This window comes from Triturus cristatus, chromosome 4_2 (assembly GCF_964204655.1).
Source record: "Triturus cristatus chromosome 4_2, aTriCri1.1, whole genome shotgun sequence".
NCBI classification, from domain to species: Eukaryota; Metazoa; Chordata; class Amphibia; order Caudata; family Salamandridae; genus Triturus; species Triturus cristatus.
The window spans coordinates 61164561-61189734 of NC_140586.1; the positions used below are offsets into that span (position 1 = coordinate 61164561).

The 25174-nt window shown below is 45.1% G+C and overlaps 1 pseudogene; it reads left to right on the forward strand.

Annotated features, from left to right (window-relative positions):
* LOC146832977 (uncharacterized) overlaps positions 1 to 24970 on the forward strand; it is a 96730-nt pseudogene extending 71760 nt beyond the window's left edge.
* The last annotated feature ends 204 nt before the right edge of the window (positions 24971 to 25174 follow it).

Genomic DNA, 25174 nt, shown 5'->3' on the forward strand with positions numbered 1-25174 from the left:
TATCCTGTGTAGTGCCCTGTTCTCGTAAAGGGGCCCTGTGTGCATTTAGTAAGTGAACAAGCCACGCACTGGCGAGCACCCCCCTCCCGACCCCTGCACGCGTTCAAACACCACTGAAAGGATCCACATAGCATGTGGTCACACAGTCACCTCAGATGCAAGCTTTGTGGGGTATTTTTAGCCGTGGTTCGTAGCCTATTCACAGAGAGGTGGTCGCAGCGCTAGAGTGTACATTTCAGTGTGAAAACAGGCATCTTAGGCACCGCGTCACAAAGACTGCCAGGGTGTCTACTATTGTGTACACAGGCTGCGCACAAGGCATGGCGCGGCCAGTGGTCGCAGCGCTAGAGTGTACATTTCAGTGTGAAAACAGGCATCTTAGGCACCGCGTCACAAAGACTGCCAGGGTGTCTACTATTGTGTACACAGGCTGCGCACAAGGCATGGCGCGGCCAGTGGTCGCAGCGCTAGAGTGTACATTTCAGTGTGAAAACAGGCATCTTAGGCATCGCGTCACAAAGATTGCCAGGGTGCCTACTATTGTGTACACAGGCTGCGCACAAGGCATGGCGCAGCCAGAAGCTGGTGCTGCCACAAGTGAAAGAGGACCGCGCTGCAGCCGATCTCTTGTCTTTATGGGGCCATGTGTTTCAAACACATGGCCCCATAAAGATAAGAAAACGTTTGCGACGGGAGGAAAGCAGGCGAAGGAGTCCAAGTAGGCCGTCCCAAAAAGCCAAAGGGAGGCAACATAGAAAGCTCTTTTCCAATGGCTGGCCACCGTTTAGCATAAACGGTGACGCCGGCCAATGGGAAAGAGGGGCAGGGCTTAAAGCCCTTTTCTAAAAGTAGTCAATATCATTCAATCTCACCGAGCGTGGCGCGCATGTGCGCAACAATGCTAGGCGAGACCTAACAAGCTTGTTGGCACAGGGCAGCAGCGTTGCGGCATTCTCGTTGCTGCTTTGTCTAATCAAAGCATTTTTACATGCATAACAGTACATAATCTACATTTCCGCTTGTGCAAATAGCTTGCACTTGTGTAAAAGCACAAGAGGACTTTTTATATTTTCTCCATGGTGCTATGCTTTAAATGGACAGATATTTCGAACGAGAGATGACCCCCAATTAGAGAAAATCTGTTTTCCTTGATCCCCATAAATTTTGTGGTGTCCGCTCCCCATTCTCATCTTGGATAAGGATTTTACTTGTGCCCCTTTAAAATAGTACATTTTTGACTTTGTCCGAAATGGAAATGGTCTGAGAAAAAGTTTGAGAATACCCACAGATATGTAAGTGTGCAAGTTTTTACAAATTTTCGACGAGGCAAATTTAAAAGTCTTATCCCTGAAGTCGAGTGTCCCTCCCAAGAATCACAAGACACGATGGAGGGATTGGCTCCCAATTGTTTGATCCTACCATTCAGGCTGAACGTAGTCCTGAGTGACAGCAAGGAAAAGGCCAGCTTGAGTGGCAGCAGAGCGATATCTTGGCATCAGAAAGAGCCAGGCTATTTTTCTCGTTTAGGTGCTTTATAGATAGGGCTCCCGGTGTTATCTTATTTATCTTTTTTAACATTTCCGTCTGTATTTATCTATATTTATTTTTTGGAAATTTTATCTCTATCCATATCTATTTTGTGTTTTGTGCAGGGCACGAGTCGGGGGTACACGCGTGTACGGTGTCCACCCACTTTTTTCACAGGGTGAATGCCTTCCACCCTGTCAAGAATTTGGGCCCCACTGAATAATGTGCTGAACTCGTCCTGGTACACCAGGACACTTTCAGCAGACCTGCACGGTGTCTGCTTTCCATCGGTAACAAGCAACAATGTGCAGGCGGGGACTGGGCTTTCTTATTTAGGACTCCTGCTGGGTCCATAACAAAGGCCGAATTTGAGGGGTCATCAGGCCTCCTTTTGTTCGAGTCTCTTGGCTGGGAGCAGTCAGGATCCTCACAACTGATGCAAATGAAGGGGAGGGGAAACAAAGGCTCACACCTTGTTAGCACTTCACACATACTTAAGAGAGGCAGCTTTTCACTTTTTTTAGTCCCTGTTTACAAGATATGCATGCAATGTATGAATGTCAGATGTGTTGGTCTTTCCCTGTATTTACACAAAATATATTTAATTTATATAGAGCTTACTTCCCCTGAGGACGCGTTGAAATAATTTAAGTACCACTATTTTTTTTCTTCTTTGGCCCGGTGGACAGTCAAAATATCGATTTTTAAATATCGAAGCACAGTTATATCGAGTTTTAAATATCGTAGGGACAAAATATCGAAATCAAGAATGTCGACAACCAGAATATCGAAGTTAAGGCAAGAAATATCGATGTTAGTAATATTGATAGTTAAATTATCGATGTTAATAATATCGATATTTATATGAGTGTTATGCATTTCAGTATGTATTTTATATGTATGTGTTGTATATTTTTTTAAGTATTGTACAGTTTTTTTAAATATAAGTATAAATTTTTTAGAAATTAGTAATTTTAAAAAAAGTACATTTTGTGTTTTAGTACCGTAGTGGGTTGTGGGTTTATAGGGTAATAGGGTGGGAAGTAATTTAATTAAAAGTAAGTTATTTTTTATATTTATTTATTGTTATTAATAATTAATTTAGTGTTAATTCATTATTAATTGAGAATAAATTATTAATAATTGATACTTATTTTATTTATATTAATTTATTATTGGAGCGCGTTGTGGTTTTATAGGGGAATAGGGTGGGAAGTAATTTAATTTCAATTAAGTAATTAATAATTTTATATTATTGTTATTAATAATTCATTTATTGTTAATTAATTATTAATTGTTAATTAATTATTATTAAGTGCTAATTATTTTGTTTGTATGAATTTATTATTGGAGTGGGATGTGGTTTTACAGGGGAATAGGGTGGGAAGTAAAGTATTTGTAATTAAGTAATTAATTGTGAAAAATTGAGTAAAGATAATTTTTTTTAAATTAGTTATTAATTGGCCATTAATTTATATTAAATATTATTTATTGGTATTGATTTTTATTTTTGTTGGTAATTAATTTGTTATTAATTGTATTAAATATTATTGATTGGTATTGATAATTAATTTTTGTTAATTAATTATTAAATAGTGATTCATGTTTATGACATTATTTATTGTTATTGGTATTTTTGTATTTAATTTAATTATTAATTGCAAATTAATTTTTAATAATTAATTAAGTGAAAATTAATTCAATTGTGTGAAATTTTATGTGGAGTGTGTTGTGTGTTTATTGGGTAATAGGGTGGGAAGTATTTAATACTATTAACGTAATTATTATTTTTGATATATTTGTAGTTTACTTTTACATTTATTAATAAATCAATATTTAATGACAATATTTATTTCATTTATAAGTATGTTATTTTTAACATCTACGTTGTCCAACGCTTTCCCTACTGTTGCACTCACTGGAGTAGGAATTGTAATCTTTACCCCTACGCTATCCTGCGCTTTCCCTACTGTTGCACTCTGTGGGGTGGGAATAGTAATTTTTACCCCTATGCGATCCAACGCTTTCCCCACTGTTGCACTCACTGGAGTGGGAATAGTAATTTTTACCCCTACGCTATCCAGTGCTTTCTCTCTGTTGCACTCTCTGGAGTGGGAATAGTAATTTTTACCCCTACACTATCCAGCGCTCTCCCTACTGTTGCACTCTCGGGAGTGGGAATAGTAATTTTTACCCCTACGCTATCCAACGCTTTCCCTAATGTTGCACTATGTGGAGTAAGTATATATATTAATTTATATGTATATGTTTAATTTATTTTAATATTCTATGTATTAGTTATCAGTTATAAATATGTTTTAATATTTTTAACTATATTTCTTTTAATTATATGTATTATTTACTTAATTTTACATTATTATTAAAACATTTTAAAAAACGATATTTTTAACATCGATATTTTTGACAACTATATTTTCATTTCGATATTTTTGTACTTACCTTTATGTAGATTGGACTTCGATATTTTTGACTTCGATACTTCTGTGTCGATATTTTTGTAGGTTGATTTTCTGTCCCACATTCTTTGGCCCTACTCATTCCAATGCAGGGTGTCAGAGTGCTCTACATCAACACGTGTATATTACATGCACAATAAATGATATGTTTGTAAATTAATGTACAGGATGTGTTACATAAAACTGGGGGTTTGCAAGGTGACATATAATCTTCCATAGCTCACTGTGCTATTATCCTCGCAATGCGTTGAAACGTAAAAATGAAAGACATGCTAAACATATATGTGAGGGCTTTAGATCTGGTGTCACTTCTTGTGATGCCACTTCCTGTAAAGTCGTGGCTTGTGATGCCACTTTCTATGATGTCAATTAATAAGATGCCATGTGTGAAGTCATGCGCTGTGATGTCGTGCGCTGTGATGTCGTGAGCCGTGATGTTGCGCACCATGATGTTGCGCGCCATGATGCCGCGTGCCATGATGTCACTTGCATTGTGCCTAACTAAGTTATTCCCCCTACTTCTTTTTTTCGGACTTGTGCCCTGGTTTTGCGTATAAATGAAGCTGGAAAACTACATTTCCATATTTATTTAACTGATAGACGTGTACTCATACTTTGATTTCAGTCGTGTTTTAGCTATTTAAGCAGCCAAATATTACATAACAATACATCCACTGGTAAATACTAGCATTATACCCCAAATAAATATTGACACATGCCACTATTTAAAGAAATTTCATCCTGTTTTTGAATTTCCCATGTTGTCTATCTGCTCAGCTGTTCGGCTATAATTCATGAAAGACTGCCTTAAAAGCAGCCCAATGTTCTGTATTTATCCACTTTTAAAAGTAAATAGAGACAGAAAACACATGTATTTATCTGTAAAAACCCGTAAAAACAGAAAACAGGGAGCCTTATTTATAGAGGCTATGGCCGTGATTGGTGTTGGAACATTGCTGCACCATGAATACAGCTGCCAGTCGTTCGCATACCGTAAAGAACGGAGTATGTACTAGTTGTGCTAAGGGCGTAGCTCACTATACCAGCTTCAGCTGGGGGGGAGGGGGGGCAGTGGACAGATTAAATAGTTCTTATTGACCCCTCTTAACGTTGATCTATGACTCACAGCCCACAAGACCGACACACAAGCTAATAAATAATACTGCATGTGTGGCTGGGGGGCCAAAGGGTGGCAATGGAACCAAACATGATTAAAGGAGGAGAAGGGGTAAAAAGTGCAAATAAAAAATAAATAAGTGTGAGGCAAATGGAACGATAGCCTGAAAGAAGACTTTAGAGAAGGAAAGAGAAGTAAAGGAAGAATTAGGACAACAATTCGGGTGGACCATCCATAAAGGAATCAGGATTGCTTGTTTCGCACACCTATGTAGTGCGATAGGGCTCAAAGTGGAGGGCACTTTATTTTTCTGACTACTTCCATGAGTTGCACACATGTGGTTTGGTGCTTGCAGCCCTGAGCAGCAGTGCAAATGTTTTTCTTGATATTGCATAGGACTTTATTATATCTCCTTATTTTAAACTTCACAAAGCTGAAGTATTTTTATGCAAAATTGTGAAGTGATGAGCTTCTAACAACCCTAATTTTCAGGCTTGAGTTCTCAAAATGAGGGATCAGAACATCAGGGGCGGCTTATCCGTTATGGTGGAGGACCGTCAAGCATAAAGCAGTTATTAGAACTGCTTTATTATAATTTTATTTTACTCCAGAGTCACTTCTGCGTCTTGAGGGTGGGGCCATCAGGAGCAGGAGGAGTGGTGGGCTCAGGACACTGCGGGGCTTATTTATAAGACCCTTGCGCCACAGGTGCGTCACTTTTTCCCTTATTAAAAGTGATGCACCAGAGACACAAGGGGCTTGTAAATAAGCCCCTGCAAGTCTTAGGACGCCCAACCCGACATGAGCACTTGGATATGGCCAGACTATTGCTTAAAGATATCGGCAGGCTTAGGAGCACAGGCTCCCTAGTACCTGCTGGAGCGTAGAACCAGCCCACTCTGCACAATGCCTATGCTTCTCTCATGCTGGGTAATACCAGCATGAGAGTAGCGTCTGGATTGGCACAGGGGACTCTGGGAGCCCGTGTGAACATTTTCTGAAGAGGAAGGGAGGCAACGGATGTCAGGCTGCAGGTACGTTTTTTTTTTTTTAATCTCGCCCATGCCGCCCCACCGATTTCCCCAGCTAGTGGTCGCTACTTGATCAGATTCAGATGGAACTCATTAGTGAATTGCGGCTCATGCAAGAAAGGTACATTTTGAGAGAAATAGTGCATCATCAGTTTGGCATAAAACATTTATTCTCTTTTTCTGGCTGGCAAACCATGGGCCAGATTTACTAACATTTTGGGGCCGATTCCGATCCGGGTTGGAAGGGCACCTAAAGCGATCCGGCCGGAAAAACTACGAGCCGTATGCGTGTTTTTCACCCGACTCGTACAGCTGTTCGAGCGAGCAAGTACGATGCGAGCTACGTGAAATTCACCAACCGAGTCGTTTCCGGGTCCGAACCGCTCTGTACGTCTCGGCCGTAATCTAACCATGGTGTGCAATAGATGAGATTTACAACCGAGCCAGTATGATGCACGCGTCGGACAGCCGGTGCGAGCCGGAGTGTCCGGCTTGCAAAACGTCCTTGAAGTTACCTTTGGGGGTCCGCGTCGGACTCAGACACAGGGGGAGACCCAAGAGTCCCCCCAACACAGGCATGTACGGTGCGGATGGCACTGACGCATACCCACTGTAGGGGGCGCCCTTGTGCGAGACGTACCCATTCAGTCAATGGGAACCCATGTACGCGTCGTACGGCCGGCTCCCATTGACTTCTATGGGAGTCCGACCGAACCGAGTCCAGCAGCATACGGCCGCATCGTACTCCCTCGGCCAGACTGCAGGACTCCGGCTCGGTCGGAAAACACTCCAGATCCGGCTCGGTCGGAGAGCTTTCCGACCCGGATCGGAATCGGCCCCATAGTGTCACAATGCAAAATGCCAGTAGATATATATAAAGCCATGCAAGGGGTGATTGGCTTTGTAAAGAAATGTAACAAAACTAAGGGTCCAGTTCCGATAGGAAAGCCCTCCGTACTTCTCGGATCTGGAGGACTTTCCAAGCGAAACGTGCTCCGAGGGTCCGAACGAGCGAGTACGATGCAGCCGAATGCTTACGAACTCGGTTGGGTCGGATTCCCAGTGAACTCTATGGGAGCCTGTGTACAGATGCGTACACAGGCATCCATAGCAAAAAGGGGTGGGTGGGGAAAAGCATACACCCTGTGGCAAACACCCCATGGTGCCTGCCACACCGTACATTCCTGCATCGGGGGACCCATGGGCACCCCCACGACATATTCAGAGGGCCCAGTGAAAGGGGGCCTGCTATGGCCCCTGAAGTACTCTTTCGACAGCCGTTTTGTCTCGCTGGGACCAAGGCAAATCGGCTGTCCAAATCGTTCATCGAGGTTTTGAAGAGCAGCGTCAGCAGAATGGTCTGGAGGGGTTGTAACAGCCCCCCAAGACTTTGACCATCAGCCCGACACGGTGGAAGTCAGTGGTAATACAGCAGAGGGAGATGGCAGGCCCTAGTTGGGTAGGGGAGGATGATGCTGAGGGTGACATTAAGGCGAGGTGCTGGATGATGACGCTCCTGGGGAGGCAGAGTAGTTTTGGTGGAACAAAGGAGACAAAAGGATGGGGATGTTAATTCTTCTCTGTATGGTGTGTTACCAGCAGCAGGTGGTGTACAGCAGTGTGGGGTGCAGGAGAAACAAAGTCAAATAGCTAGACAAAGAGCTTCTGAACGAGCACCGATCTGGACACCAGGTAAGAAAGGCAGGGCGGCAACACCAGGCCTGGTGATGGTATCCATGGGTTTAGACGCAGGAGGGGAGGTGAGGGTGCATGGCTGATCAAGGGCAGCTATGTGACAGACATTTCAGTGGGCACAGAGGAACTAAAAAATGGGGAAAAGGAGGCACAGGGCATGCCCAAGGCTAGAAAGCAAGGTATTGTAAATTAAGACGTTTCTCTATATGGGGGTGACAAAGCTCTTGGGGGCACAGTGGATGCTGGCCAAAAAGGATATATGGAAGGGGGAGTATGTGCAAATGTGCAAGTTATTTGACTGGGAGCTGCGCTCCAAGGAGGGCTCTAACAAAGAGGAGTATGAGCTCTCTAAGAGGGCACGGGTGCCTTTAAATACATAGGGCACAATTAAGATGCCATCTGGAAAGCAGTCGATCCGAATCAGTTCCAGAATCGTTTCCGAATGAATCAGGTTCTGCGAGTCCAACTGAACGATTACGATGCTTCCGGACATCGTTCGGTCGGACTCCCATAGACTTCAATGGGAGCCTGTGTTCCGAACGAGAACACAGGCACTTAAGGACAAAAGGGGAGGTTGGGGAAAAGCTTGCACCCTGTGGCAAGCACCCCATGGTGCCTGCCACACTGTGCATGCATGGGAAGGGGGTACCCATGGGTACCCCCACGGGTCCAATTCAGAGGGCCCCGGTGAAGGGGGGCTTGCTACGGGCCACCAAAATCAGATTCCAACAGCCAATTCGTGTCGGCACAACCGAATTTAAAAGGCTGGTTGAATCTGAATCCTAATCACTCGGCTGGAAACAAAGTCCGTACACCGCTATGATTTGGCTCCGAATGACTCGGTTACTCCCAATGCCTTTCAGAACCGAGTTCGACAGTTCGAACGCTTTCCAGCCATCGTAATCGGTCGTTCTGAAACGTGTGCGAGTCGTTTGGAAAGGCGGGTTCCGAATCGGATTCGATCGAATCAGATGCCGTTCGGAGCCTTTCTGGATGGTAACCGGGCCCATAGATGTAATTCATAAAGCGTAGATCACATATGGGGGGCATGCCTGGGCAAAATATGACGATGGGTTTAGGGTCCGTATGGACTTGGACTCCGAGGTGAAGTGGGGGAGATTAACTCTGACTTGTGGCAACACATCATGGGCCCATTCATATTTGGTAAAACTATTTTCACAGCCAGTGGACTTCCCATTGCTTATCAGGACTTTCAAGGACTTTCCACCCAGGGAGAGGTGGAGACAGCTAGAAAGGGACAGGGTAGACAATCAGGAGCGTGTTGGGACTACAACAAAGGGTTGTGCACACAGCAATATTGCACATTTTGGTACAAGTGCTCAAAATGTTCTGGAAAAAACACGCTCATAGACTGTTTCATGAGCACATGAGGACACCAAAGGCAGACCTCAGGGCAGTGAAAGCAATATTATAGGTGCCCTGTACCACACCAGCCACAGCAATCGTTTGGCTACAGGCAGGGCCAGGGTGCACAGGGATCTGTGGCAAAAGGCTCATTCATTGCTTAAGTTGGAAAGATTAGAGTTTTGGCTGTGATTCTACAACCAGGAAAGGGATGAAGGAATACTTAAGGAAGAGTTTCAACCATGGGCTTCAATTGGGGTACAAGGTTAGAAAGAAAGGAGGTGGGTGGATAATCTGAGGTCAGCCACGGAACACAAGCAGGTGGTGAGGGACAAGCTGTGGAAAGAAATACAGGAGAGCAGGATCGCTCACCCCTTCGATAACTGACCAATGGGCAATTTGATAGTGTCATGAATCAGGGTTGTGCCCAAGAAGGAGAAAGGCTAATTCTGGCAAATTCAACATCTATCATGGCCCGAAGTGGGGGGCCAGGAAACAATCTCATTCCAGATGAATTGGCACCTTTTGTCATGCTCGTCAGTGGATGTGGCAATATCCCTGGTGGAAAGGGTAGACAGAGAGGCAGAAATGGCAAAATGTGACGCTAAGTCTGCATTCCAGCTGTTGCTAGTTCATCCAGATGATGTCCCATTGCTAGGCATGCAATTCGACGGCGGTGATACATTGCCCAGGGGCTGATGCTGGCTGTTCCATATCTTGCCAACTATTTGAATGTTTCAGCTCATTTCTGCAGTGGCCTTTTACTTCGCACACTGGACATACATTTGTGACATTCTATTTGGATTACTTTTTCTTTGTCAGTCAACCTGGCTCGGCGTACTGCCAGCGGCTGCTGGTAAGTTTACAAGAGCTCATGGGCAAAATGAGGGACCCTCTGGCACCAGAAAAGAATGTGGGTTGAGTACGGTGCTATAATTTCTAGGAAATGAGATTAACTCAATGACAATGTGGGCATGGCTGCCAATTGAATAACATGAAAAATGCAGGGTCTATTGAGCGACATACTTGGTAAAGAAAAAGTGAGGTTAAAGGATGTGCAGGTGTTACTGGGGCACTTGAATTTTGTATGCAGTGTGGTGAGAGCAGGACAGACTTTTTGCAGAAGGTTGGGCCTTGCACTGTCAGGTTTGTCTTTGCCCTTTCACCACATTAGCTTCTCAGCAGAAGTTAAGGAAAATTTGTGCATGTGGCTTCTTTTGTTTCTTCCACGGGATTCCACTGTGCAACCTGTTTGAAACAGAGTGGGATGTACAGATCTTATTAGATGCAGCAGGATGCATGGGTTTTGGACTGTATTGGCAAGGGCGTTGGTGCACTGAGGAATGGCCAGCGGAGTGAAAGTCAGGGAGCAGGCACCTTGCGTTCTTGGACCTTTTGCCTCGGAAGGTAACCATTACATTGTGGTGTTCGGAATTGGCACATCGAAGGGTGTTGTTCTGGCAGTGTTCCAGATTGTAAACAGACAGTCGGCCAGTGATGTGCATGTGTTTATGCTGCTGAGTGCTATTTGTGCTTGGTTGCCTGCGCATGACATTTTGTTCAAAGCAAGATACGTGCCGGGGGGTGGACAATGGCATTGCGGATGCTTTGTCTTATTCACAGTGGGAGAGAGTCCATGACCTGCCATGGAGGCAGACAGACACAAGACGTTCATGCCTAAGGAACTGTGGACAGTAGGAAAGAAAGAATGTTTCAACTGATGGTAGGGTCAATGGGCGAGTCTACTAGAAGAGCATAGACACAATCATGGGTAGAGTTTTTGGAAACATGGGCACAGCACAGACCAGCGGGGTGGAGCAGGACAGAAGACGTGGTGTAATTTATTTTGATGGAGACAGAGAGGGGATTGTCATGGGTGACTATAGCTGTGAAAATAGTGTGCATTTCACTCATGGGAATATTGGCATGGGGTTATGACCATCAGCAGGGTAACTGGGGAAGAGAATGGTTGAAGGTTGGGCACGGGAGCAGGGTTGTGCGGTGCAGAAGAAGTAACTTTTGTCATGGAAATTATTTTGCAAAGTTATCCACGAGCTGCCATTAGTATGTTGTAGGGTTGAGGAAGCATGTTCGTTTTCCACACTTATGATCTGGATGTTTTTTGGTGCATTTCTGGTGTCTGATCTGTTGAGGGGGAGAGGACATAGGGGGTTGCTCTGGGAAGATGTAGCTAGACAGGATGATTGGCTGGAAGTATGGATACATAATTCTAAGACTATTCAGCGGACAAAGGGAAGAAGCGTGGTTCTGTGGCCTTCCAGGTACTTGCTCACTGCCCAGTAACCTGGGGTGACAATTGACGAGATATTGAAGAACACAGATGATGACATTTTTAGGCACGAGGGGTTGCCCTGGCTACAGCGTTCCAACAGCTGTCGGTTTTGTGTAAGGCTTCTGAGAGTTTGATAATTTCTGCTGCAGGATATGAGACACCTTCCTTTCTCATTGGGGCAGCAACTTATGCTGGCAGAAGTGGATGGGCACAGGAGGACCTTATACATTTGGGCAGATTCACTTCGGACTGCTTTAGGAGGTATGTGCAGTTGAGGGGGTTGGCTAATTAAGAACAGGGACTACTGTTTTAAAACATTGATCACATTATTTGTTACAGATTCCATTCCAAGCCCAGCAGCTTAGGGCATATCAATTTGGATGGTGGGCTACTTGTTTATTAAATGGTTAAAGATGCATGCGGTGCAGAGAACACATGGAGTTAATCTGGGTTTTGATCGTCACCTGTTCCCGGTTACTTGGCGGGGTAAAGAGGACATGCACTGTAAAGAGTTGTCGAAGGATTTGAATGGCATGTTGTCAGGTAGGAGATGTCCAGACATCTTGGTGATCTACAGCGGGTAAATTGACTTAGTGGTAGAAAAAGGATTGGGACCGTTATGTGCAATGAAGCGAGATTTAAAAGAGATTAAGAGACGGCGGGCAGGATGCTTTGTGATCTGGACGGAGCTTATTCCTAGACAGAGCTGGAGAAGGGCCAACAGGCCATCAGGAAGTAATAAGGCTTGCAGGAAAATTAACAGGGAAATGAGAGTTCTTTGCAGAGATTAGGGTTTCCGTAGGATCGAGCATGCTGACATAAAGTATGAGAATGTGAAATTCCTCTGGGGAGATGAGGTACATCTCTCAAGGTTCGGTATGGATTTGTACTTGTTGGAACTAAGAGAGGTGTTAGCTAGGACAATGAATATTCATCAGTGAGTTGAGGCCAGTTTAGATAGGTTGGGTGCGGGGTGCAGAAAAAAGTCTGTAAAGCAAGCCTTTTTCTGGGTGGGGGTGGTGGGCTGGAAAGTTCTGCATGGGTTAACATAAGTTTTTTTGTTGTTGCCAGTGGTGAGCCACACTGAAAGGGAGGGATTCACCAACCTCTCACCTGGACAAGGCAGAAAGTAAAAGGTTACATATAGGAAGTTAAGGGGCATATCAACAAGGGCTTTATCTCTGCTTTTTTGGCTTTAAAAGCCAAAAAAGGAGAGATAAAACTAGCGCCCTATCAACAACAGGGTGCTAACATGCAAATTTGCATGTTAGCACCCTTTTACTCTACACTTCCCCTTGCATCTCTAATGAGATGCAAAGGGGGCGTTCCAGAGTAAAATAATAGGAGAAATGTCGCTAAGCGACATTTCTCCTATTATCAAGAATGTCGCTAACCCTGTTAGAGACAAAAAAAGCAGCGCTAACCTCGGTTAACGCTGCTTTTTTACATCTGGTATTTTTCTAACTTAGGCATGATATCCTATGGAAGGAGGATATCATGGCTAAGTTTGCCTGTCCCTATCAACAAGGTAACGTGAGATTATCGCTGGGTTTCCAGCGATAATCTCACGTTAGCCTGTTAGCGTGAGGATTTTTATCGCTATTGAGATAAGCGTTGCTAATATTACGCTATCTCAGCGATAAAAATTCACGCTAGCCGGCGATAATTATCCTAGCGCTAAGTGCGCTTAGAGATAATTATTGCCGGTTGTTGTTGATATGCCCCTAAATTGGTTAGATGTTAGTAGATGCAGTCATAGGCGGTAGGAGAATGTTACAAATTGTAGAACTGAGGTAGAGTAGGAAGAAGATAGTTGTGTGGTTAGGTATGTAGGGGACATGAGGGGTGGGGTAGGAAAATAGATATGATATGTTTTGTATAGTGAGGCTTCAGTTTTGTAAGGCAGAATTCCCAGGGAAAGTATTGTGATGTGCATCAGTTTCAAATAAGCACTCTTTTTCACATAAAATTAGGTTGCCAGTGCTCTGCACCCCTCTCTCCCAAAAGGGCTTGGGGCACCGCCGACTAAAGGGCGGTATGTCCCCTGGGATTATTAGGATGGTGGCATAGTCCAGGCGACTGCCATTTCGATTTTGGGCATCATTCCACTCCGGAAGAAAGCCCAGGGGATATATATTGGGGTGTTTAAGGGTCCCTACCATCATTTTGGTTACAGGTGACCTGATGGCAGGGGATCTTTGGCCCCTCCCATCCATTCCTCTTTTCAGTAGTTTAGGTTTTCTCTTCATTTAGCAAAAGTAGTTTTGATTTAAGGTACTTACCTTGGGACAGGTGCATAAGGAGGTTGTTTTGTTAAAGAGTTGTTGTCACTTAAGACAGGTGCTTAGCGTTAGGCTGGAAAGTTTTGCATGGGTTCACATGCGTTTATGGTTGTTACCATTGGTGACCCATGCTGAAAGGGAACAGATGAACAACCTCTCACCTGGATGAGTCAGGAAGTGAAAGATTATGTCTAGGAGGTTAAGTTGGTTAGATGTTAATAGATGAAGTCATAGGCTGTAGGAAAAAGATAAGTTTACAATTTGTAGAACTGCAGTACAGTAGGAAGTGATAGATGGGGGTTAGGTATGTAGGGGTGACACGTGGGGTCGGCGTAGGGGTAGGAAAATTGACAGGTCATATTTTGTATAGTGAGGATTTAGATAAGTAACAGCGGAAAGCCCAGGGAACATATTGTGATGGGCACCTGTTTCAATAAAGTGGCATTTTACACCCAAAACTAAGTTGTCAGTGGTCTGTGCTGCGCCCCTCTCTCTCTCTCAATACATTTACAATGCTATAAAGAATAATTGCAGTTAATTAACTATTTCTGAATCAGTAGGTGCTTTAAAGGGTCTGAGTTCCATATTCTGGAAGCACTTCAAGAGAAGACTCAGCAGCTGGTTGTTTCTTGACAATGGTTGTTTCTAGATTTAAAGATTCAGTTCAATGAAGAGAACTGTGTCCCGGGGCAGGGTGAATTTTTTAAGCCAATGATTTTGGGGTGCCACAGTGCAAGGCTTTGTGTGTAATACAGGCAACTTGGAATATGCTTCTCACTTCAATTGAAAGTCAGATGAGAGTTATGGGACCGAAGCATGTCACTCTTGAGATTAGCCTTGCTGCAACATTTAAGGATGTATTCTTTGGGGGTAGGCATGTTTTAAAGATTCTAGTGAGTAAAAGATTGCCATAGTTGAGCCTAGAGACTATTAGAAATATTGCCCTCATTTTAAAAATTTGATTCTGGGATGAACGGTTTAATATTTATGAGCTGGGGTTGAGCACTTTTTTGCTGTGGCATTGATATCTGGTTGAAGTTTCAAACTTATTAAGAGATATGGCGCATTCAATTATTTTGGGTTTGCAGTTTGGCTCATTAAGCGAGTCCAGCTAATTTTTGACTGGGGTTGAATCTTTGGAGCAGGTGGGTAGAGGCGGAGGGAAGATGAGAAGGAATTCCGTCTCCAGCAGGTTAAGCTTCAGTTGGTTGAACAACAGCCACGCTTGTATGTTCTTTAGAATTTGATCTAGACATGGAATACATTTTTTTAAATTAAACTTTTAGATGCAGCTGTGTACTACCGGCTTAAAGATAGGAGGAGAGGTTTGAGTATTTTAAAGTTGCGGACAGAGGTTCTGTGTATAGGCTAAAAAGAGGTGGAGATAGTATTAATCCTTGTGCCACCCCTTGGACAATGGAGCCAGATTTGAAAGAGTCCTGTTCAGCTGAGTTTGTTGAGGCTGGTTGTTCAAGTATTTGGAAAACCAACATAGAACTGTTTCATTGAATCTAATCCTTTACTTGAAAGTGTACAGCAGAATGTTATTATTGACAGTGTTGAATGCCGCAGCTAGATTGAGGAGTATGTTGCGGGGTAAGTAAAATTAAGAAGAAGACAAGACTCCTCTTGGTAAGACAAACAGCTTTTTACTGTCGCAGCAGGAAGACTAGCTATCTCCACACAGGTGAACAGCCCGTCTCAATTTGCTGCTTCATAGGCAGCCACTTATACAGCAACATGAACAATGCTTATTACAAAAGGTAAAATAATAAGTTACTTAGCAGTTTCATATTGGTTACAGAAACATCTCGTAGCTTGTGTCCCTAACCTCTTAACCGATTTTCTACACATTCTTTATTGCAATTCCAACAATGCTTAACAAACCATTTATTTACTTCTTATGAATGCATGTGTAGTTGCTTATGTGTTTTACTCGTTCTGTCCCTAAGACTTCTCAATAGATTTTGTGTACTTTTGGCTAATTCAATCTCCTGCTCCTATTCTTTAATCATGTTTTCAATTTACTGGGCCATGAAATGTGTGTTTGTGCAGAGACGATAAATTCTGTCAAGCTTACAAGCACGGATTTTCCTTTAACTAAGACCTTGGAGGTCATGCGCTCTATTTTTTAAGTGAACTCTTTACCTCTCTTGCATCAGCATGAGATTTGCACCTGCACTGTTCTTTCACCACAAATATTTTTGTATTGCTTTCTACTGGTATCTGCTGTAGTGTCATTTCTTCATGTTTCATTCCCTCTCCAACATTCTCCTTCTAGTTGATATTTCAACTACTGGTTCTAAACCTGCGTCTAAACTTGGCACGAGGTATTGCCATGAACATCTACTACTCGTGTTGGTATCCTAACTGTAAACATCCCTCCCACCTTTGTACTGATCCTCCTACAAAATGCTAGAATTAATTGAATACCAAAATAGATCAATAGTAGGGCCACAAGAGTTGGCAACAAGATTCCAAACATTCTGGACATCCAGGATGGTATTAAAAAAAACCACCCACTAAGCCATTTACCTGGGGCACCTCTTGATCTACCATTTTTTCTTCTGCAGAATATGAAAAGTTTATATAGCCTCTGACAAAGTGCCATTGTCTGCATCATTTGCTGAGACATAAGTACAGCAAGCAGTCCCAATCTTTACACATACCCGTCCTTCCACGGCCGTCATAAGATCAAGTACATAACGGTGCTGCATTATCATTATTGTCATGGAATGCAACTCTTCTTTTTATGGCATTAAACCCATCTTTTGCAGTATTGATAGTCCTGAAGAGTTCCCATTGAGTTATCTGTAGCCACTGAGTAGTTGCCTTTGCCTGAGCAAGTGGCAGAATACATACACAGAACAACTGTGCATTATTAAACAAATGGTACTCTTGGGGAACATCATTCCAAGTAGTATTGCCATATTATTTTACAGTACTTCTCCTTCGGTGATGCAGTAACAAATTCGTTGGACGGCTCATGGGGTGTTCATGAAGTGATAGATAAACTCCCGGAATCACCAAAATCAGGGCGTGCAAAGTGACCAATGTGCAGAGGCCTCCCCAGTTAGGTGGCAACTGAGCATACAGTAATTCTCCACACTGCCAATAATAGTCCATGAAGCTGGAGGTGCTTCCCTGCATGTTGGCATTATCTCTTGTGGCACTGCAGTTGATATCCTTGCCTACATTAATGGTGCAGTTTCGTCTGAAACATATAAAGAAACGCACTTTAAACTCATGACTGTCTGAGGACTTACTGTACTATCTAGCCAAGTCAAAGTCGCACATTATCATCCCATGTACAGCCAGATATTACATAACAATGCATCCACTGGTAAATGCTAGCATTATACCCCAAATAAATATTGACACATGCCACTATTTAAAGAAATTTCATCCTGTTTTTGAATTTTCCATGTTGTCCATCTGCTCAGCTGTTCGGCTATAATTCATGAAAGACTGCCTTAAAAGCAGCCCAATGTTCTGTATTTATCCACTTTTAAAAGTAAATAGAGACAGAAAACACATGGTTTTCTGTCTGTATTTATCTGTAAAAACCCGTAAAAACAGAAAACAGGGAGCCTTATTTATAGAGGCTATGGCCGTGATTGGTGTTGGAACATTGCTGCACCATGAATACAGCTGCCAGTCGTTCGCATACCGTAAAGAACGAAGTATGTACTAGTTGTGCTAAGGGCGTAGCTCACTATACCAGCTTCAGCTGGGGGGGAGGGGGGGGCAGTGGACAGATTAAATAGTTCTTATTGACCCCTCTTAACGTTGATCTATGACTCACAGCCCACAAGACCGACACACAAGCTAAGAAATGATACTGCATGTGTGGCTGGGGGGCCAAAGGGTGGCAAAGGAACCAAACATGATTAAAGGAGGAGAAGGGGTAAAAAGTGCAAATGAAAAATAAATAAGTGTGAGGCAAATGGAACGATAGCCTGAAAGAAGACTTTAGAGAAGGAAAGAGAAGTAAAGGAAGAATTAGGACAACAATTCGGGTGGACCATCCATAAAGGAATCAGGATTGCTTGTTTCGCACACCTATGTAGTGCGATAGGGCTCAAAGTGGAGGGCACTTTATTTTTCTGGCTACTCCCATGAGTTGCACACATGTGGTTTGGTGCTTGCAGCCCTGAGCAGCAGTGCAAATGTTTTTCTTGATATTGCATAGGACTTTATTATATCTCCTTATTTTGAACTTCACAAAGCTGAAGTATTTTTATGCAAAATTGTGAAGTGATGAGCTTCTAACAACCCTACTTTTCAGGCTTGAGTTCTCAAAATGAGGGATCAGAACATCAGGGGCGGCTTATCCGTTATGGTGGAGGACCGTCAAGCATAAAGCAGTTATTAAAACTGCTTTATTATAATTTTATTTTACTCCAGAGTCACTTCTGCGTCTTGAGGGTGAGGCCATCAGGAGCAGGAGGAGTGGTGGGCTCAGGACACTGCGGGGCTTATTTATAAGACCCTTGCGCCACAGGTGCGTCACTTTTTCCCTTATTAAAAGTGATGCACCAGAGACACAAGGGGCTTGTAAATAAGCCCCTGACAGTCTTAGGATGCCCAACCCGACATGAGCACTGGGATATGGCCAGACTATTGCTTAAAGATATCGGCAGGCTTAGGAGCACAGGCTCCCCAGTACCTGCTGGAGCGTAGAACCAGCCCACTCTGCACAATGCCTATACTTCTCTCATGCTGGGTAATACCAGCATGAGAGTAGCATCTGGATTGGCGCAGGGGACTCTGGGAGCCCGTGTGAACATTTTCTGAAGAGGAAGGGAGGCAACGGATGTGGGGCTTCAGGTACGTTTTGTTTTTTTTTATCTCGCCCGTGCCGCCCCACCGATTTCCCCTGCTAGTGGTCGCTACTTGATCAGATTCAGATGGAACCCATTAGTGAATTGCGGCTTATGCAAGAAAGGTACATTTTGAGAGAAATAGTGCATCATCAGTTTGGCATAAAACATTTATTCTCCTTTTCTGGCTGGCAAACCATGGGCCAGATTTACTAACATTTTGGGGCCGATTCCGATCCGGGTTGGAAGGGCACCGAACGCGATCCGGTCGGAAAAACTACGAGCCATATGCGTGTTTTCCGCCCGACTCGTACAGCTGTTCGAGCGAGCAAGTACGATGCGAGCTACGTGAAATTCACCAACCGAGTCGTTTCCGGGTCCGAACCGCTCTGTACGTCTCGGCCGTAAGCTAACCATGGTGTGCAATTAATGAGATTTACGACCGAGCCAGTATGATGCACGCGTCGGACAGCAGGTGCGAGCCGGAGTGTCCGGCTCGCAAAACGTCCTTGAAGTTACCTTTGGGGGTCCGCGTCGGACTCAGACACAGGGGGAGACCCAAGGGTCCCCACAACACAGGCATGTACGGTGCGGATGGCACTGACGCATATCCACTGTAGGGGGCGCCCTTGTGCGCGATGTACCCATTCAGTCAATGGGTGCCCATGTACGCGTCGTACGACCGGCTCCCATTGACTTCTATGGGAGTCCGACCGAACCGAGTCCGGCAGCATACGGCCGCATCGTACTCCCTCGGTCAGACTGCAGGACTCCAGCTCGGTCGGAAAACACTCCGGATCCGGATCGGTCGGAGAGCTTTCCGACCCAGATCGGAATCGGCCCCATAGTGTCACAATGCAAAATGATAGTAGATATATACAAAGCCATGCAAGGGGTGATTGGCTTTGTAAAGAAATGTAACAAAACTAAGGGTCCAATTCCGATAGGAAAGCCCTCCGTACTTCTCGGATCTGGAGGACTTTCTGAGCGAAACGTGCTCCGAGGGTCCGAACGAGCGAGTACGATGCAGCCGTATGCTTACGAACTCGGTTGGCTCGGATTCCCAGTGAACTCTATGAGAGCCTGTGTACAGACGCGTACACAGGCATCCATAGCAAAAAGGGGTGGGTGGGGAAAAGCGTACACCCTGTGGCAGACACCCCATGGAGCCTGCCACACTGTGCATGCCTGGATCGGGGGACCCATGGGCACCCCCACGACATATTCAGAGGGCCCGGTGAAAGGGGGCCTGCTATGGCCCCCTGAAGTACTCTTTCGACAGCCGTTTTGTCTCGCTGGGACCAAGGCAAATCGGCTGTCCAAATCGTTCATCGTACTCGCTCGTTCAGAATTCAGCACTACCATTGGGAAGGTTTCCAGCCGCCTCTGGCTCCTTCGGAGAAAGGTTTTGAAGAGCAGCATCAGCAGAATGGTCTGGAGGGGTTGTAACAGCCCCCCAAGACTTTGACCATCAGCCCGACACGGTGGAAGTCAGTGGTAATACAGCAGAGGGAGATGGCAGGCCCTAGTTGGGTAGGGGAGGATGATGCTGAGGGTGACATTAAGGCGAGGTGCTGGATGATGACGCTCCTGGGGAGGCAGAGTAGTTTTGGTGGAACAAAGGAGACAAAAGGATGGGGATGTTAATTCTTCTCTGTATGGTGTGTTACCGGCAGCAGGTGGTGTACAGCAGTGTGGGGTGCAGGAGAAACAAAGTCAAATAGCTAGACAAAGAGCTTCTGAACGAGGTCAGGTAAGAAAGGCAGGGCGGCAACACCAGGCCTAGTGATGGTATCCATGGGTTTAGACGCAGGAGGGGAGGTGAGGGCGCATGGCTGATCAAGGGCAGCTATGTGACAGACATTGCAGTGGGCACAGAGGAACTCAAAAATGGGGACAAGGAGGCACAGGGCATGCCCAAGGCTAGAAAGCAAGGTATTGTAAATTAAGAAGTTTCTCTATATGGGGGTGACAAAGCTCTTGGGGGCACCGTGGATGCTGGCCAAAAAGGATATATGGAAGGGGGAGTATGTGCAAATGTGCAAGTTACTTGACTGGGAGCTGTACTCCAAGGAGGGCTCTAACAAAGAGGAGTATGAGCTCTCTAAGAGGTCACGGGTGCCTTTAAATACATAGGGCACAATTAAGATGCCATCTGGAAAGCAGTCGAACCGAATCAGTTCCGGAATCGTTTCCGAATGAATCAGGTTCTGCGAGTCCAACTGAATGATTACGATGCTTCCGGACATCGTTCGGTCGGACTCCCATAGACTTCAATTGGAGCCTGTGTTCCGAACGAGAACACAGGCTCTTAAGGACAAAAGGGGAGGTTGGGGAAAAGCTTGCACCCTGTGGCAAGCACCCCATGGTGCCTGCCACACTGTGCATGCATGGGAAGGGGGTACCCATGGGTACCCCCACGGGTCTAATTCAGAGGGCCCCAGTGAAGGGGGGCTTGCTACGGGCCCCAAAAATCAGATTCCAACAGCCAATTCGTGTCGGCACAACCGAATTTAAAAGGCTGGTTGAATCTGAATCCTAATCACTCGGCTGGAAACAAAGTCCGTAGACTGCTATGATTTGCCTCTGAATGACTCGGTTACTCCCAATGCCTTTCAGAACCGAGTTGGACAGTTCGAACGCTTTCCAGCCATCGTAATCGGTCGTTGGGAAACGTGTCCGAGTCGTTTGGAAAGGCGGGTTCCGAATCGGATTCGATCGAATCAGATGCAGTTCGGAGCCTTTCTGGATGGCATCGTAACCGGGCCCATAGATGTAATTCATAAAGCGTAGATCACATATGGGGGGCATGCCTGGGCAAAATATGATGATGGGTTTAGGGTCCGTATGGACTTGGACTCCGAGGTGAAGTGGGGGAGATTGACTCTGACTTGTGGCAACACATCATGGGCCCATTCATATTTGGTAAAACTATTTTCACAGCCAGTGGACATCCCATTGTTTATCAGGACTTTCAAGGACTTTCCACCCAGGGAGAGGTGGAGACAGCTAGAAAGGGACAGGGTAGACAATCAGGAGCGTGTTGGGACTACAACAAAGGGTTGTGCACACAGCAATATTGCACATTTTGGTCCAGGTGCTCAAAATTTTCTGGAAAAACACGCTCATAGTCTGTTTCAGGAGCACATGAGGAGACCAAAGGCAGACCTCAGGGCAGCGAAAGCAATATCATGGGTGCCCTGTACCACACCAGCCACAGCAATCATTTGGCTACAGGCAGGACCAGGGTGCACAGGGATCTGTGGCAAAAGGCTCATTCATTGCTTAAGTTGGAAAGATTAGAGTTTTGGCACTGATTCTACAACCAGGAAAGGGATGCAGGAATACTTAAGGAAGGGTTTCAACCGTGGGCTTCAATTGGGGTACAAGGTTAGAGAGAAAGGAGGTGGGTGGATAATCTGAGGTCAGCCACGGAACACAAGCAGGTGGTGAGGGACAAGCTGTGGAAAGAAATACAGGAGAGCAGGATCGCTCACCCCTTCGATAACTGACCAATGGGCAATTTGATAGTGTCATGAATCAGGGTTGTGCCCAAGAAGGAGAAAGGCTAATTCTGGCAAATTCAGCATCTATCATGGCCCGAAGTGGGGGGCCAGGAAACAATCTCATTCCAGATGAATTGGCACCTTTTGTCATGCTCGTCAGTGGATGTGGCAATATCCCTGGTGGAAAGGGTAGACAGAGGGGCAGAAATGGCAAAATGTGACGCTAAGTCTGCATTCCAGCTGTTGCTAGTTCATCCAGATGATGTCCCATTGCTAGGCATGCAATTCGACGGCGGTGATACATTGCCCAGGGGCTGCTGCTGGCTGTTCCATATCTTGCCAACTATTTGAATGTTTCAGCTCATTTCTGCAGTGGCCTTTTACTTCGCACACTGGACATACATTTGTGACATTCTATTTGGATTACTTTTTCTTTGTCAGTCAACCTGGCTCGGCGTACTGCCAGCGGCTGCTGGTAAGTTTTCAAGAGCTCATGGGCAAAATGAGGGACCCTCTGGCACCAGAAAAGAATGTGGGTCGAGTACGGTGCTATAATTTCTAGGAAATGAGATTAACTCAATGACAATGTTGGCATGGCTGCCAATTGAATAACATGAAAAATGCAGGGTCTATTGAGCGACATGGTTGGTAAAGAAAAAGTGAGGTTAAAGGATGTGCAGATGTTACTGGGGCACTTGAATTTTGTATGTAGTGTGGTGAGAGCAGGACAGACTTTTTGCAGAAGGTTGGGCCTTGCACTGTCAGGTTTGTCTTTGCCCTTTCACCACATTAGCTTCTCAGCAGAAGTTAAGGAAAATTTGTGCATGTGGCTTCTTTTGTTTCTTCCACGGGATTCCACTGTGCAACCTGTTTGAAACAGAGTGGGATGTACAGATCTTATTAGATGCAGCAGGATGCATGGGTTTTGGACTGTATTGGCAAGGGCGTTGGTGCACTGAGGAATGGCCAGCGGAGTGAAAGTCAGGGAGCAGGCACCTTGCGTTCTTGGACCTTTTGCCTCGGAAGGTAACCATTACATTGTGGTGTTCGGAATTGGCACATCGAAGGGTGTTGTTCTGGCAGTGTTCCAGATTGTAAACAGACAGTCGGCCAGGGATGTGCATGTGTTGAAGCTGCTGAGTGCTATTTGTGCTTGGTTGCCTGCGCATGACATTTTGTTCAAAGCAAGATACGTGCCGGGGGGTGGACAATGGCATTGCGGATGCTTTGTCTCATTCACAGTGGGAGAGAGTCCATGACCTGCCATGGAGGCAGACAGACACAAGACGTTCATGCCTAAGGAACTGTGGACAGTAGGAAAGAAAGAATGTTTCAACTGATGGTAGGGTCAATGGGCGAGTCCACTAGAAGAGCATAGACACAATCATGGGTAGAGTTTTTGGAAACATGGGCACAGCACAGACCAGCGGGGTGGAGCAGGACAGAAGACGTGGTGTAATTTATTTTGATGGAGACAGAGAGGGGATTGTCATGGGTGACTATAGCTGTGAAAATAGTGTGCATTTCACTCATGGGAATATTGGCATGGGGTTATGACCATCAGCAGGGTAACTGGGGAAGAGAATGGTTGAAGGTTGGGCACGGGAGCAGGGTCGTGCGGTGCAGAAGAAGTAACCTTTGTCATGGAAATTATTTTGCAAAGTTATCCACGAGCTGCCATTAGTATGTTGCAGGGTTGAGGAAGCATGTTCGTTTTCCACACTTATGATCTGGATGTTTTTTGGTGCATTTCTGGTGTCTGATCTGTTGAGGGGGAGAGGACATAGGGGGTTGCTCTGGGAAGATGTAGCTAGACAGGATGATTGGCTGGAAGTATGGATACATAATTCTAAGACTAATCAGCGGACAAAGGGAAGAAGCGTGGTTCTGTGGCCTTACCCGGTACTTGCTCACTGCCCAGTAACCTGGGGTGACAATTGACGAGATATTGAAGAGCACAGATGATGACATTTTTAGGCACGAGGGGTTGCCCTGGCTACAGCGTTCCAACAGCTGTCGGTTTTGTGTAAGGCTTCTGAGAGTTTGATAATTTCTGCTGCAGGATATTAGACACCTTCCTTTCTCATTGGGGCAGCAACTTATGCTGGCAGAAGTGGATGGGCACAGGAGGACCTTATACATTTGGGCAGATTCACTTCGGACTGCTTTAGGAGGTATGTGCAGTTGAGGGGGTTGGCTAATTAAGAACAGTGACTACTGTTTTAAAACATTGATCACATTATTTGTTACAGATTCCATTCCAAGCCCCGCAGCTTAGGGCATATCAATTTGGATGGTGGGCTACTTGTTTATTAAATGGTTAAAGATGCATGCGGTGCAGAGAACACATGGAGTGAATCTGGGTTTTGATCGTCACCTGTTCCCGGTTACTTGGCGGGGTAAAGAGGACATGCACTGTAAAGAGTTGTCGAAGGATTTGAATGGCATGTTGTCAGGTAGGAGATGTCCAGACATCTTGGTGATCCACAGCGGGTAAATTGACTTAGTGGTAGAAAAAGGATTGGGACCGTTATGTGCAATGAAGCGAGATTTAAAAGAGATTAAGAGACGGCTGGCAGGATGCTTTGTGATCTGGATGGAGCTTATTCCTAGACAGAGCTGGAGAAGGGCCAACAGGCCATCAGGAAGTAATAAGGCTTGCAGGAAAATTAACAGGGAAATGAGAGTTCTTTGCAGAGATTAGGGTTTCCGTAGGATCGAGCATGCTGACATAAAGTATGAGAATGTGGAATTCCTCTGGGGAGATGAGGTACATCTCTCAAGGTTCGGTATGGATTTGTACTTGTTGGAACTAAGAGAGGTGTTAGCTAGGACAATGAATATTCATCAGTGAGTTGAGGCCAGTTTAGATAGGTTGGGTGCGGGGTGCAGAAAAAAGTCTGTAAAGCAAGCCTTTTTCTGGGTGGGGGTGGTGGGCTGGAAAGTTCTGCATGGGTTAACATAAGTTTTTTTGTTGTTGCCAGTGGTGAGCCACACTGAAAGGGAGGGATTCACCAACCTCTCACCTGGACAAGGCATAAAGTAAAAGGTTACATAT